We start from the raw sequence: 14,191 nt of genomic DNA on the forward strand, positions 1-14,191 counted from the left end.
TCTGTCTCCCACAGACAAAGAGGTTACTTTTGCTACACAGCTTAGTGTTTCCCCATGAAATATTTTTACTTCCTTTACTCCAAATAGGACTATAAAAATAAAAAAAAATATCTTTTCTAATATACCAGCAAGGAAACAAGTAGTTCACAATGTAAGTTCTTGCACAACCCAAAGAAACATAGTGCATGAGACAGAAAAGCCATGTAAACAATAAAATTAGAGAAGCAAGAGAATAATTATGGGAAACTGACAAAAGGAGAAGCAAAATGTAAGCCAAGGCTTACATGGCTTCCAGTGTATTTCTGCTTTGCAACTTGTATTTGCTTTTCTCTTTAACTATTTCATTTCTCTCTAGGCTTTTCTTTGCTACTCTCTTCCTCTGTAGCAGGAAAGACAAAGAGCTCCTGTGCAGCCTGTGTCTTTTCCTTGTGGCACGTATCTGCTAATTGGCTGAAAACATCATTGTCATGTGTACATGTCATGGAGCTGCACCTCCATTTCCCTGTCATAATCCTACAACCAGCTGATTTTTCTGCTGCAACCCCTAAGGCTTTTTATTCATTTGCTCTGTTTTTGCATATTCTTCTTTTATTTGCATCATTTGCAGCAGTGCAAGGGCTTCCTTCTGGAGCTGAGCCACCAGGACATCATTCTGTTCACCTTCAAATCTGACAATTGCTTTTGCATGGTGACATGGCTTTGAATATTTTTATTGATTCATCCCAGCTGTCTTGTATTCTTTCTCTTCAAACCACAGAAAATTAACACTTAATGCACAAGTAAACCCAAAATCAAGAGATGACTGCCCTTAATCTAGTCCAGAACTTTCATATGCTGTCAGTTGACAGGATATAAAATGGAAAATTGGGATCATTTGAGATCAATTTAAGAAATCCGGGTTGCAAATTTGTACTATTTCACTGTTCAGAGTGATGGTTGAAAACTATCTCTATTTTTTAGTTTGCTTTCCATATTTCTCACCTTTTTTTTAAATACTTGTATTCAGAAGTTGAGTCTTCAGTTGGTTCTCCTAAATGTTTTGCCAATTCTATCTTTTTGAAAAGGATATTTGAACACTCTCACAAAATGCTTTCCTCTTTCACTTGTTTGACTTAGGAAAAACTGAAGCTGCACCAGTCTGATCTGCAGTCTGCTAGACTGAGACACTTCTAGAGATACCACTGTGTTTTTCATATGCAGGAATCAAATAGCTTTCACAACAAAACAAACACTCTAAAGTTTCAGATCATCTTCATAAATTATGCAAAGATTCATTCTTCAACTGTCTCCTCAGAAAAAAAAAAAAGAAAGGAAAAAGGAAAGGAATGTAGGAAAGGCAATGGAAGGCAAGGAGAAAGGAAATGAGTAAGTCAATTATTTATTAGGCTCCCAGGATTCTTTTTTACCACTATATTGCCCTCTCTATAAACCATTTATCCCACCCTCATCACAAGAAGAATCACAGTTCTGAATGAGCCTGAAGGCCTTGCTAGCCTGTCTCCAACAGTAGAATTAAGTAGATAACTGAGAAAGTGCATAAAAGAACAAGTGTACAGTGTTGTCCTTTATGATATCTGACCTTCCCGTGTTTTCACCTCAGGATCTTCGAAGCTGCATATAGTTTCCACATACTTGGTTATGCTTACTGCATCCTTCCACCCTGAATTTTCAGTCATCCCTTGAGCCCAGGTAAGCTCCTACCTACCATACCATGCTTTGGTCAGGTGCTCTGTGTTGTAAAGAGCCACAATCTCTCTTCTGAGCCATGACTTTTGCCCTTTTGTAGACTACTTGTATATTGTCCTCAGGCATGTCTTTTCTACACAAAAGAATGCTGGATTGCTAAGAAATTCTTATACTTTTTGACAAGAGATGCATACTTTTTAGTATTGAGTGGCCTACATGTCTGGGAATGGTGTTTGTCCATGTAAATGCTCTGCAGCTACTTGTGGAAGTTCACCACTTTTGCCCTCTGACTCCAGAGTGTTTATATTCAATCTCCTTCACCCAGTATGCATACTTAGAATTGGTCTATTATTGGTCTGTGTTTGCTCCTAATGCCTTACTGAATAACAAATACACCTACAGTTTTCTAACAGGCAAATAAAAAAAAAAAACCTCTGTTCTGTGATTTTGGTATAAATTAACTTTATTTACAATTAAGAATTTAGTACTTGAAAATAAACAATCTCACCAACAATTTCCAGGATAACAAAGTACAGTGTATTTCATAAGCCACATTAACTCACAATCAGCAGTTCATCATATGCACAGGCAGATTGATTTAACACTCTATAGAAAGCAAATACCCCCAAAATTACATCATTACAGCCTCACATAACAACATTCTGGCTGAGGATGAAATTTCTGTTGTGTTCAAATGGATCTTCTGGTTGAAGGAGAGCGATAGCCAAATGTAGAAGGGCTGAATTAGATACTCCTTGCCGGCAGGCAGCAAACTGGACTCCATACTAGTCCTGCAGCTGTGGTTACCAACACCTCCCCAGGCAAAAAACTTTTTAGCATCAGGAAATACTGTCGCAAAATTTTTTCTTACCATATTTTCTTTTAGTAAGCTCAGTAATTGCATGTAGTAGTCTAATTAACCCAGATTCTAGGCAAGCAGAGAATTATCTGTTCTATTTATACAATATACTCTACATGACACATTTTTATCTTGCTATAGAAACAACTGAAACTTTGAAATCATTCCAAATATTATCTGATTCACCCAGTTGTGTTCATTAGGATTCATTTCTACACTTATCTCACAAAGGCTATCTCTCATCTACTTTTGAAAACTACTCAGATGATGGCTGGCACTGCCACCATCTAGGCTGCATGGCACTTGTAGATAAATCTTTGTTAGTGCCTAAGAGACACCTCAAAGAAAATGCATGTGTTCCATATGATACCTGCCTCTTTATACAGTAAAAATAATGATTGTCTTGAAAATAGTCATTACTATCTTTTTCAACATAGCCCTGACATCAAGAGAGCTGTGTAGTTTGGGGTGCAGCTGCAGGTACCCACCATGCTGCTGTTACAGGACACATTTTCCTGCTTACCATTGCTGACAGAGGGTTGTTGCATGGGCTGCGACACTTGTAACTGCAAACCATCCAGACAGCTGGGAGATTCGGCCTTAGCTTTGCAAACTGTGAACCATGAAATACAGTATCTCTACAGCTCTGCAACTCAAGGCAGAAGCCTGCTGCAAAAGCAGGTGGATTTGCAGCAATATCTAGTCTAAGGAGCTGGATTTATCATCCTATACTGAGAGAAATATTTTCAAAAGATCCCCAACATACCAAAAAACCTGAATATTTGCAGGCTTTCTGTTACAGTGTTGCAAATTCCAGTTATCTGTGAAGAGGGTTCCAGGAGCTTCCACAGGCATGCAAAGCCCAGAACGAGCCACAGGTAAGCAGGGTCATGCTACTACTGCTTCACTGTGGTCATGATGGATAAATGGGTCCAGCCCTGCTTTTAGGAGCACAGCTCAGTTAGACACACCTTCCAGCTGAGTCAGACCCTCCACAGAATGCAATAGGTTCCCCTATTCTTCCCAGTCTACAGATGGCTTTAACCCTTCCTTTAGCAAGAATGTGCCAAGTTGTGCTTGGTCTTTAATCACAAAGATTTTGTAGGGAGACACTGAAATGGTTAAACCCTGGCTCTGAAAAAAAAAAAAAAAAAAAGAAGCCATAGAGATGGGCAGTCTCTAAGTCTAACTTATGCTTAAGCATTGAGAATCATCACTGTGTTGGCAGACAAGTGCAGAAGACATAAATGGATGACTACATCTGTCCAAACCCCATTCACTTTTGATCAGTAGTGTTATCTTCCTGTGCCATAGCACAAACCAATTAATTTTTATGAGGTCTATTTATGCAACTTCAGCATTACTTTCTAGTTTCATCAGATTATAGCAGGATTTCCTTGAAAATCCTGCCAATTACTCCTATGCTTGTATGATTACCTGAATGCAGACAAGATCTTCATTGTCATACAAATGAAAGATCATCCTAACAGACAATGTTCAGGATTAATTAGAATTAAATTTCAAATTAAAAGTCATAGCTGTGGCTAATGATGCAATTAAATAAAAAAATACTAATTAGAATGTAACTTGGTTGTTACAAAATTTCACCTCATTAACTTCTGAATTTCAGTCAGTAATTAAATGCATTAGAAAAATTGCTTTCCTATTATGCAGGTAGAAGTTTCCAATTTAGAACACTGTTTCTTATTAAAATATACTATCAAATATATCTTCCTTGTATATCTATAGTAACTTGTCTTTTCTATCTCTGTAGAGGCACTATAGTTCTCTACATACACATGAATCCATGTACAGTTAATCAAATCACTTTTAGTAGTATGAGCTTACAAGCATATAGTCACTTTCTTTGGGCCCTTTTAACACAATGCACTTTTAACACAAACAGAAAAGCAACAGAAATGGGATTTGCAACAAACTGGAAATAGCCACTCTAAAATCGATATAGTCTATTTGCCTTGAAAGAAATGGAGAATTTAATATATAATTTAGTGAATTAGATGATTCACCAATTCAAAACAGTCAGTTCCCCATATTGCCACAGCTGTAATGTCAACATTAGCTGTTAATGAACAAATATCCTTGCGTCATCATTATTTTGCTCAGTTTTCACTTCTCCATGAGCCAACTTTAGCCTCAGTCCTGGAAGTGGTGCATGAGTCACTCTGCACTTTCCAGGGCTAGTTGCATTCATAAAACTGCAAAGTGTGGGATCTAAGTAGCCTGAACCAAAATCTGATGTCTGTCCTCACTGGTGCAGGGAAAAACTCAAGGAAGACTTTGAATGTAGCTCCTGCACTGTAGCAATGTGTCAGCAAAAATCTAACAGAAGATAACCCATGTCCATTATCTTGTCTGGTAGATTCTGATGCTCCTCCAGCTACACAACAGAGAGAGTCTGCCATGCACGTACCATCCACAAAGCCCAAAAAAAGGGACAGACTAAGGAGGAAGATGTGCTTAGAAGGTCTGGATGGGGACCCCAGAAACCAGAGAAACAGACAATGCAATTCTACAGAGCAAATTCTGGTCCCTCAGCAAAATCAGATGGCTTAAGAACAGGGAAATGATGTGCCACAAGTGAAATAACAGAAAAAAATCCTCCTTGCCCCTACCCACCGCCTCCCCTCACCCCAATTATAGCCAGTTTAATGATTTCACAATACTCTGTGGTATTGCAATATTTTCTTGGTGTTGCTTTTGAAAAGAATTCAAGTATATCACTCATCACGACTATGTACTGATTTAGCAGAAAATCAACACAAGATCTCACTGCAACTTCCCCATAACAGACAAGCCACAGGACCCCAGAATTTGTACCCTTTGTGGAATTAATTATTAATGGATTTTATAAAAAGTTAAAGTTAAAAAGTTAAGACTTTTAAAGAGTTGAACAGCAGTAGAGAGCTGTAAATGTTTCTCTCAAAACTGTAAACTGGAAAGAAATAAGTAGAGGTAGTAAATGGAAGCACACACTACTCCTCATTCCTTTTTTCTCTTTAATTCTGACACAGACTAGGGTAGCTGCAAAATTGCCGTGTAATGAGGGACCTTGGTCTTCTAACCTGACACCCAGGTAGGAAGCAGGCAGAGGGGGAAGAGATGGGTGGCTCCTGAGTCAGTTCCACTGTGTGAATTTGAAATCTAGTTGGATAACACACCCTTACACACCCTATCTAGTTGGATAACCCTCTCTTACCCTTTTTTACACTTCTGGACTTTTTGCTGTATATATGGAGTCCTGTCAACTTCTGTTCCAAGGTCTGTATTTCAGATACATACTCCTGTTTTCAGAGACTGGTGATTGGGTTCCAGGATATTTTTGCTGCTCTGAACTTGGATGTGCTTTTTTCACCTCATGCAAGAAGGCAACAAATAAACAAAAATCTTTTAATACTCTTTGAAACATGTTTCTGTGTTATGTTGCATATTCATGCTGTGTCAACCAAAATCTGCATTATTTACAGAGCAAATACACTGAGATCCTTTAGCATAAACTGCAGGTGTACATCATCTCTCACTAGGAAGAGTGATGCTGTCATCATGGTCCTCCTATGGTGGCACCGTCTGAGGAACTGAGCTGACCACTGCTAATTCTGATAGAAATTTGGGGTGTACCAATTAGGAATTAGAGTGAGACCAGTCGCTGTGTTTGCCATACAGACTACACAGCTGACAGTAGCAATGACAGGCAGCTTTCAAGAAAGATCTTTTGCCAGTCTGAGTCTGTGCTGGCCCAGCACATCTGCAGTGTATCTCCAGCGAGCACCAAGAGCAGGTGTCTGATCCTGAACACAGTTCCCAGGCTGAGAGCTGCCCTAGACCAGATATCTATCAACAGTTTTCACAGCAGCTCAATCCAAGTTTACGCAGCTGTGCCCTATCAAAGCTGACCTTGAATGAATCTTCCTAGAGTGAAAAAAATCCTTATTTTTCTATAAAGGCTACATTCATTTTCCCAGACAACAGGAAAAGGTTCTCAAACAACAGAAGAAAAAAAAACCCAAAACATGGTGTTATAAAAAATTGTTCCAAAATCTCTCTTTCTCCTGGTGATCCTTGTTAAGAATAATACAGATAGCCTGTGATACATGAGCAGCATGGAAACTGACGTGGAAGATGTTTTCTAAGCTCCAAACAGACACTCTGAACAGTATAGGCTCTCAGGATTTAAGTAGCAAGTAGCTGGATAACTTCTAAGAGCTAATGCTGTCTTGTATTAAGATTGTTTGAATGTACAGTGAAACTTCAGGGCATAGAGAGGGTTGGAAAGAGGAGGTAAAAACATGGGACAGACAAAGGCAGGATATTATGGCACACAGATGCCACCTCTTTTGGAGCAGTACACAGTGAGGTGTGCATGGGCACTGGGGGAAGATGCAGCACAGGATTAACAGGTTCAAAATGGGGGCTAATAAGATCAGCTTAAAACCAAGTTTGTATCAGCAAAGTAACAGAGTCATTCCTACAGTGGCCCTTCTTACAACCACTGTGAATATTAGTGTGCACTGTCACTCATTGTCAGCCCACATACTTAAAAGATGTTCCTTATGCCAGCTTTATTGGTAGACTCTAAGCTACCTTGCTATGAATTTTCAAGTTCTGCTTATCAGGTTTCTCCAAATTATGGAGAAATTCCATCCTTGTAGAAGATGAACATGCTTAAAAACATTTGTCCTGTCACTAAAACAACATGTGTTCTATGTAGGATACTTCTGCAGCAAACTCTTTTTGTCCTTCATAATTTCCTGTGCTCTGATTCACATGCCTTTTGGCTTTGTGAGATCTTGAGAACAGGGACTTTTGGTATTGGTACTTGACTCAAATGGCCTGATGTAAGATGATGGTTCAATGTAAATCAGTGGAAGTCAAGTTCTTATTTACTTTTTTTTTTATATTTATTTAAATGTGGAATTTGAATTTTTAAATATGGGTTTGTCCCATTTGAAAAGAGTCTAAAAAAATTATTTAAAATCTCAATTTGCACATTTTCTAGCCCATAACCAAGACTGAACAGTTTGTACTTTCCAGATTTGGGGAGTCTCAAAGCTGAAGTGGCACAGCCCTGCATTAAGTCTTGCAAAAGAGCAGTGCAACACAAGAAAAATTAATGGCTGCTCTATTTACAAGGGTCCACACTTAGCAACCTCAGCAGGGGAACACATTTTGCCCTTGAGATCAATTCTGTCATGAAAGAAAGCAGTTTCCAGAAACACAGTGCTGGAGAGGACCATAAGTCCAGGCTCCTACAGTAACAATGTAAAAGAATTCTTTTGTCCAGAAGGGCCCCCACAAACCACAAAATACTTCCCAACACCCTGTAACAAGCCTACAACCTATGGCGCAAAACACCAAAAGCCACAGAGACTCCAGTGTGGCACAGGAAGAGGGAAGGAAAGCTCCAGCTCAGCACTACCACCTTTGGCCTTGACAAAAGCAAAGCCCAGGGGAGAGGAATATTTTTTTAATTTCTCTTTGGTAGTGCCCTTTTGATCTGACAATTGTTACTCAAAAAAAAATTCCAATTGTGCTGTAAAATAGTATATTTAATTCAGGAGAGACAACCACATACTGATGAGTCCCTGAAACTATTTGCCTTCTCATTTAGTTTTATTAACTACTGCTCTGTTTCTTCCTGGAGATGCTGTGTGTTAGTGAACATTAAATACCCCGTAGTTTATACTGCAGAGTCCTTCCCTGTAAGCAGAAAGTGAAAACAGTATTCCTCAGCATTCATTGCCAACTGCATTTATGAAAAACAATCAGAAAAATGTATTCAAGACACAAACCTGTGATTTTCCTTTTTCTATTTTAAATCTCTCAAATTTGGAGTGAAGCCTAAATTTGGATTTTGCCCTCTCAAAATATCCTGTGAGCATCTAGTTGGGTTGGTTGGGTTGTTTCTGTGCTTTCTACATGTTAAGTTATATTCATGGTTACATGTAACCTAGCACACATTTTTAGTGTATTTTCAAAAGAAAGGCCACAACAACAGCAACAAAAGTTTCATTCCAGAGAGATGTAGAGCCAGCTTGGACTTGGCAGGCAAATGTTACTTTAAACATGGCTTGACAGACCTCCCAAAACATAATAAATATGGCATCAGAATATGCTGAAATGGGAATTTTGGTTTGTTGCAAAATTAGAGTGTATTATTTTCCCTTCATTGCAGTTTTGCTGTCTAGTATATAGACTATTTTCTTGAAAAACTGAGTCCTGCTGTTCTCGGTAGGAGTTGCATATTATAACAGTGCTGTTGGAAGTCTTACTTAGAATGACTGAAATATTTTTGTAGGGTGTCAACTTCCAAGTCATCATTAATGTTTACAGTCTCAATAGAATTTGCATTGCTATAGTAACTCTTAAAGGAACATTCGTAAAAGAAAACTAAGAGAAAAGGAAGCTACATTTTTACCAAACACTTGTAACATAGGTATTGCTTCTGAAATATTTCAGTAATTTATATTTTAAACAAATGAGACCTAAAGAGAAAGAGGGCCTCTGGTATTAGCAAATCATTTTTATAAACTGCCAAGTGATGGGATGAGACAGAACTTGGATAGATACCCTCTCTTAAAAAATATAACCTCTGTCTGCTATGATTGAAGGAAGTATGGGAAAGAGGTTAAGGAAAGTGAAGTTTCTTGTCAGCAATTTTTTTTGTATGTGGAATTCTGTGGCTATTATTACAAAAAAAACTTAGTCTATCATGATTTTTCTATTTACCTCCATGCCATTTTATAGAAAACAAAGCTGTATTTTGAGTAATCAGTGTCATGCACTGTAGAGAGATCACTGATATAGTAGCTTATGCCCTATGATGCCAATTCCTCAGCATGAGCTAGAGCATATGCAGCAATCATTTTCCCAAGAAGAAGCAAATTGTGTTTAACTCCATACATTTTTACAGTTGTATTTATGTAAATTAATTTGTTCTACATTTCTCTAATATTTTACACTACCCAAATCCAAATTTCTTTTGTGGAGGAGTAATCTGCATTTATTAGGAAAATCCTGAATCCATTTTGCAAACCATCTGTCTTCTAGTTATGACAGTGTTCTTATCTTCCAGACTGCTTGGAACGCTACAGCTGGGGAGAGGCAATAAGATTTGAATGTTATCAGGTGTTTCAAATCATAATCTTCTTATGACATTGCAAATGTTTCTCAACATTTTTTGTATCAGATATGACAAAAGGAAGCACAAAGTGTAATTTGACTTGCAAAAATATCAAACTCTGAAAAACAGCAAGAGAAAGCTTTTTAGAAGAAAAATTTTGCAAACAGGAAGTTTACAGGAATGAGCAAAGTCCAAGAAGTAAGAGTCATATCCTAGCGCTGATCTTACAAGTACCCTACAAACTTTATTTATTTGGAAATTACTAAAAGGCTTTGCCCTAGCTTTCCTGTTAGTCTGAGTAAAGCAAAGACAAATTGATGTGGTCAGGGGCCACAAACTAAGCATCAAAACTCCAAGACCTCAGTTGTCTAAGATAAAAACATTTCAGATTAAACAGGAATCATAGTCTGTTAAAGCTCACTACCCCAAAGATAAGAGACCAGTTCAGGCTTTCAACAGATAAAATCACTGTTTTTCTCTCAGAGGCAAAACACCAAAAGCTGAGCTTCCGTTTTCTTGTATAGATTAGGAACATATAATAGGAGTTTGCATAATGATCCTCTGTGTCCTTTTCTGTTAACTAAAACCAAAAATATTAACCCTATGTGAAACACGAACAATTTTAGATGGCAGTAAGGATGAGTCAACCTGAACAAAATATTATTAGTCAAACTTTGCAAATTTAGGATGAATGAAATGAGCCATAGAATGGAAGGGATGGGTCAGTTTAGAGGGTCCCCAAATCTGTCCCTCTCTTTGAACTGGAGATATGTCAGATCACAAACACTGGTAAAAAGCTCACATTTGATGAGCTGATGCCAGAGACTGACAAACTAAAAAAGAACAAAAAAGGAAGAGGCAGCAGTTTCGCTGTATTTCTCATGATGTGTTATTTACAAGGTGGAAAAGGAAGATCCTGAAATAGGAGTTGACAACTAGACAGTAAGGCTACTAAGAAGAAGCTATTCTAGAAAATTAGGATCAAGGACAACTGGACAATCCTAGCTGAAGGTGTAGTTCCAGAGATTTAGAGAAACAAGAACCAAGCAACAAGCAAAGGTAATATGTACTGCCTTATGTGAAAAGTGCAGGGATAGCTCTAAGGAATGCTGAGAAACCAATAAAGTGAGAAGAAAAATTTAATGAAAAGTAAAGGCACAAAGAGGATTGATTCTTCTCCATAGACAACATATTATATCACCAACATCTAAATACCATAAATATCCTGTTAATTTTATGGAAGTTATCACCTCTCATACCTTGAGGATGTTAAAAGTATAGAAGAACAAAATTTAGCCTGGACACTGCTAGCAAATAAGTGAAAGCCTTTGCTCAAGCAGGTTAATTTCAGTACTTTTATAGGAGATCTTGAGCTCTAATTCAATTTTGAATGTGAAATTACTCTGTAGCATAAAGTACCCCTCTGAACTCCATTCTTTTTAACCTCAGTTAATGAAAGCAATTTACTTGCAAAATGTTTTGTGACTACATAATAGAAATGTTATGTTCTATGGTGAGAGGTTCACTAAAAATATATTTCACTATGTTACATATTTCTGACTTAGAGGAATAAGGTACATGGACCAAGAGAAAGAAGATGAGCAGATAAAAAACTGTTTAAATCATATCTGTCCAAAGGTCTGCACTGCATATTTCATCCAAAAATGTTCTTGAAAGTATTTATGCTACCTTTTGAGTATTCTTACAGAAATATACCAGGGCTGGCCTCAGAGTAGTGTGTTACTTGGGAATGCACTGACTGAATCAGGTGAAATAACCTACATAGTAAACACCATTTGAGGAAGATTTCTGAAAGTACATGAGCACAGAACGGTTGGAACCAAAGTAGCTTCTGTATAAGCAATAGAAGAAAGAACTGTGCGTCTTTCTTCTTTTGGATGACTGATCCCAGCAGTGTTGTTTCCTGGCCTTGACTATTTATGAGCTAAACACAAAAATAATGTTACAGATTAAGCTGACACCTTTCGGGCACTTGTTTGTACTTGTTTGGGCTCCTCAGTTACTTACACATTTACTTGGATAAATTCAAAGATGAGGTTTAGTTCCTGGAATTTCATATAAATTTATTTAATCTCAGACTCAATTCTGCTCACTCTATGTACTTCATAACTACAGAGACAAACTTCGAAAATGTGACAGAACCCATATTGGCAAGATTCCTACACCCAATTATGTTACATCAAATAAAATCCTGTGGATTTTAATACATTTTTCTAGATTTTCTAAGATCTAAATTGTGTATAATGCCTAATTTAATCAACTTTCTTTACAAATCATAAGGACTGAGGACAAACTTTCACACTGACACATAGGGAATCAGGCAGCGCATCAAAGACAGGTTTCAATTAACTGAAAGGAGTAAGACTTGTTTTGTAGGAGTGGTTTGTAAAACTATCTAGATGATTTAAAATCAAAACATTTTAACCAGAATTTGCAAACACAGCTAAAAAAGTGAACTGTCAAACTCCATTTAACAGGTTAGGAATAATGAGCCAGACCCCAGAAGTGGCTCGCTCACATGTTTGGATGCTAAATATTATGAAGCCCAAAAGTCAAGCACCAGCTGTGGACTCAAAAAACAGAGCCAGATTATGTAATACACGAAAACAGATGGAGCTGCAGCCAGCCAACAGGAAACATTGCCAAGGAAATGGTATGAAATTCTCCCTCTCTTCTGGACATAACACCTCTCCAAAGAAGAAGCACACCATGGGCAAGATCCCTTCCTGAAAGCAGGAATGTACGTGCACATGCCCTGTCAATCAGGCCACAGATTCTGGCCATGTTTTGTCAAGAAAGAAGTCACCTCCCACTGTTTAAAGAGTAGCCTCACAGTCACAGAACACGGCTTAGGTATTGGCTCTTACTGATCTTGATGGCTGCCAAACAAAATACTCTGTTTATTTATCTAACCTGGGTTGGGGTAATGCACTCTTTCAAATCAGATAATATTGCCTACCAATGTATTTTCTGCTTGGATAAATTCATGAGGGAAACATGGCTGCAGATGAGAGGATATGCAAAAAACCACTGAACAACTCAATAAGTCTCTTGTTTTGGAAGAGCTGGAAGGCTGCAGCAGTGGCAAGGTCCTAAAATCCACCATCTCCTCCTCAAGTATTCCTACCTGAAGCAAGTCAGACAGTAAACTAGTGCTGGAAATTATCCACTGTCAGCCACATATTAGTTGTCAGCAGCTGAGAGAGCTGTTAGCTGTACCTGTTAGCAAATACCACTGAATGCAATCTAAAATAATTGGGTTTACCTCAGTGGCTAAGGCACAGACTGAGAGTAGTTTTAACTTATTTGAGTCTCAACAGCTCTTACACTTCTCCAACTCAATCACTTCTGAATTGCTGACCATATTACCAATTTAAATCCCTGTGGCAGTCTGTCTGAAACACCCAGATTTGGGCCTCAAGCCTCCAATTAAATAATTATTCAAGTCTATCCTTGATTCCAGGATAAAATATTTTCAAGACAAGTTTGAGGTCTTTTGATGAACCAGTACTTGGGTATTGAGGTTATCAATGTGCATTTCCTGGAGATATGCCTACTGCAGTACTAAAATGAACTATAGATTGTAATTTCAGATTTTAAAACAGCAAGGAAGCTTTTTGCTTCGGATACTCTGTGGACTTTATCTTTAACTGAATTTATAAAAAGAAGTGGTCAGCAAGTCCAAGTCACATGAGAAACTTGGCTGAGAAGTCCAAAGGCTGAAGTACAAATTCTTCCTTCATGTTTCCTTTGTCATACTTAGTCTTTTCCAGTTGTCAGTAGTGAAGCTTTATTGAAAATGTAATTTCTAGGGCAGTTTTCCATTATTTTTTCCCCCACATATTCCAAAGTGAGAATGCTCTAGGGATAACATGAGCATCTGAACAACTACTTCATTCCTGTCAGACTTTTTTTAACAGTAAGACAGAAGTTTGCAAGTTCTCTTACATTCAGTCATTTATTGTGTGTCTGCAATGTCTGTAGCAGTGCAGGAAAGTGTATGGGAGCAGACAGTTTACCTTATGGCAAATTCCAAGGAAGTATTTAAAGTTCAAAAGAAATTCCAGCATTCAAAGTGGGAGGTTTAAGGAAAAAAAAGTCCCAGGTCTCTCAGTGAAAAGTTTAATTATGGACAAGATGACACACACAGAGTAAAGCACACAAAGGCAAAAACATCTCTGTGGAAGCACATTCCAATAAAATCTTAAAAGATTACTTTAATAATAAACCATGCATTCCTGAGCAAGCCATCGCAAGATTAGCTACCAGATTGCTTTGCTGCAAGCAGATTTTTCACAAACTGCTATTGATACCATTTTCAAGGCATTTGTGAAAGCTGATGTCTTCCAAAGGTCTCTGCACTTCAATGGGGTTTTTCGTGCTGCTACCACAGTTTCCACCCAGACTGGAATCCTGGTGATCCTAATGACAGGCTGTGGTTTGGGTAGAGTTAACATCCAGAAAGATATAGAAAAACTTACTGAGGT

The 14,191-nt window shown here is 37.9% G+C and overlaps 1 long non-coding RNA gene across 3 annotated transcripts in view; it reads right to left on the bottom strand.

Moving 5' to 3' along the window:
• Positions 1 to 9,565: 9,565 nt before the first annotated feature.
• LOC128782359 (uncharacterized) overlaps positions 9,566 to 14,191 on the bottom strand; it is a 30,465-nt gene continuing 25,839 nt past the window's right edge. For all 3 annotated transcript variants that reach the window (XR_008428746.1, XR_008428744.1, XR_008428745.1), the window contains one exon: positions 9,566 to 9,654. This is a non-coding gene — a long non-coding RNA (uncharacterized LOC128782359). The remainder of the gene's footprint in view (positions 9,655 to 14,191) is intronic.

The sequence above is a fragment of the Vidua chalybeata genome, chromosome Z (genome assembly GCF_026979565.1).
Source record: "Vidua chalybeata isolate OUT-0048 chromosome Z, bVidCha1 merged haplotype, whole genome shotgun sequence".
NCBI classification, from domain to species: Eukaryota; Metazoa; Chordata; class Aves; order Passeriformes; family Viduidae; genus Vidua; species Vidua chalybeata.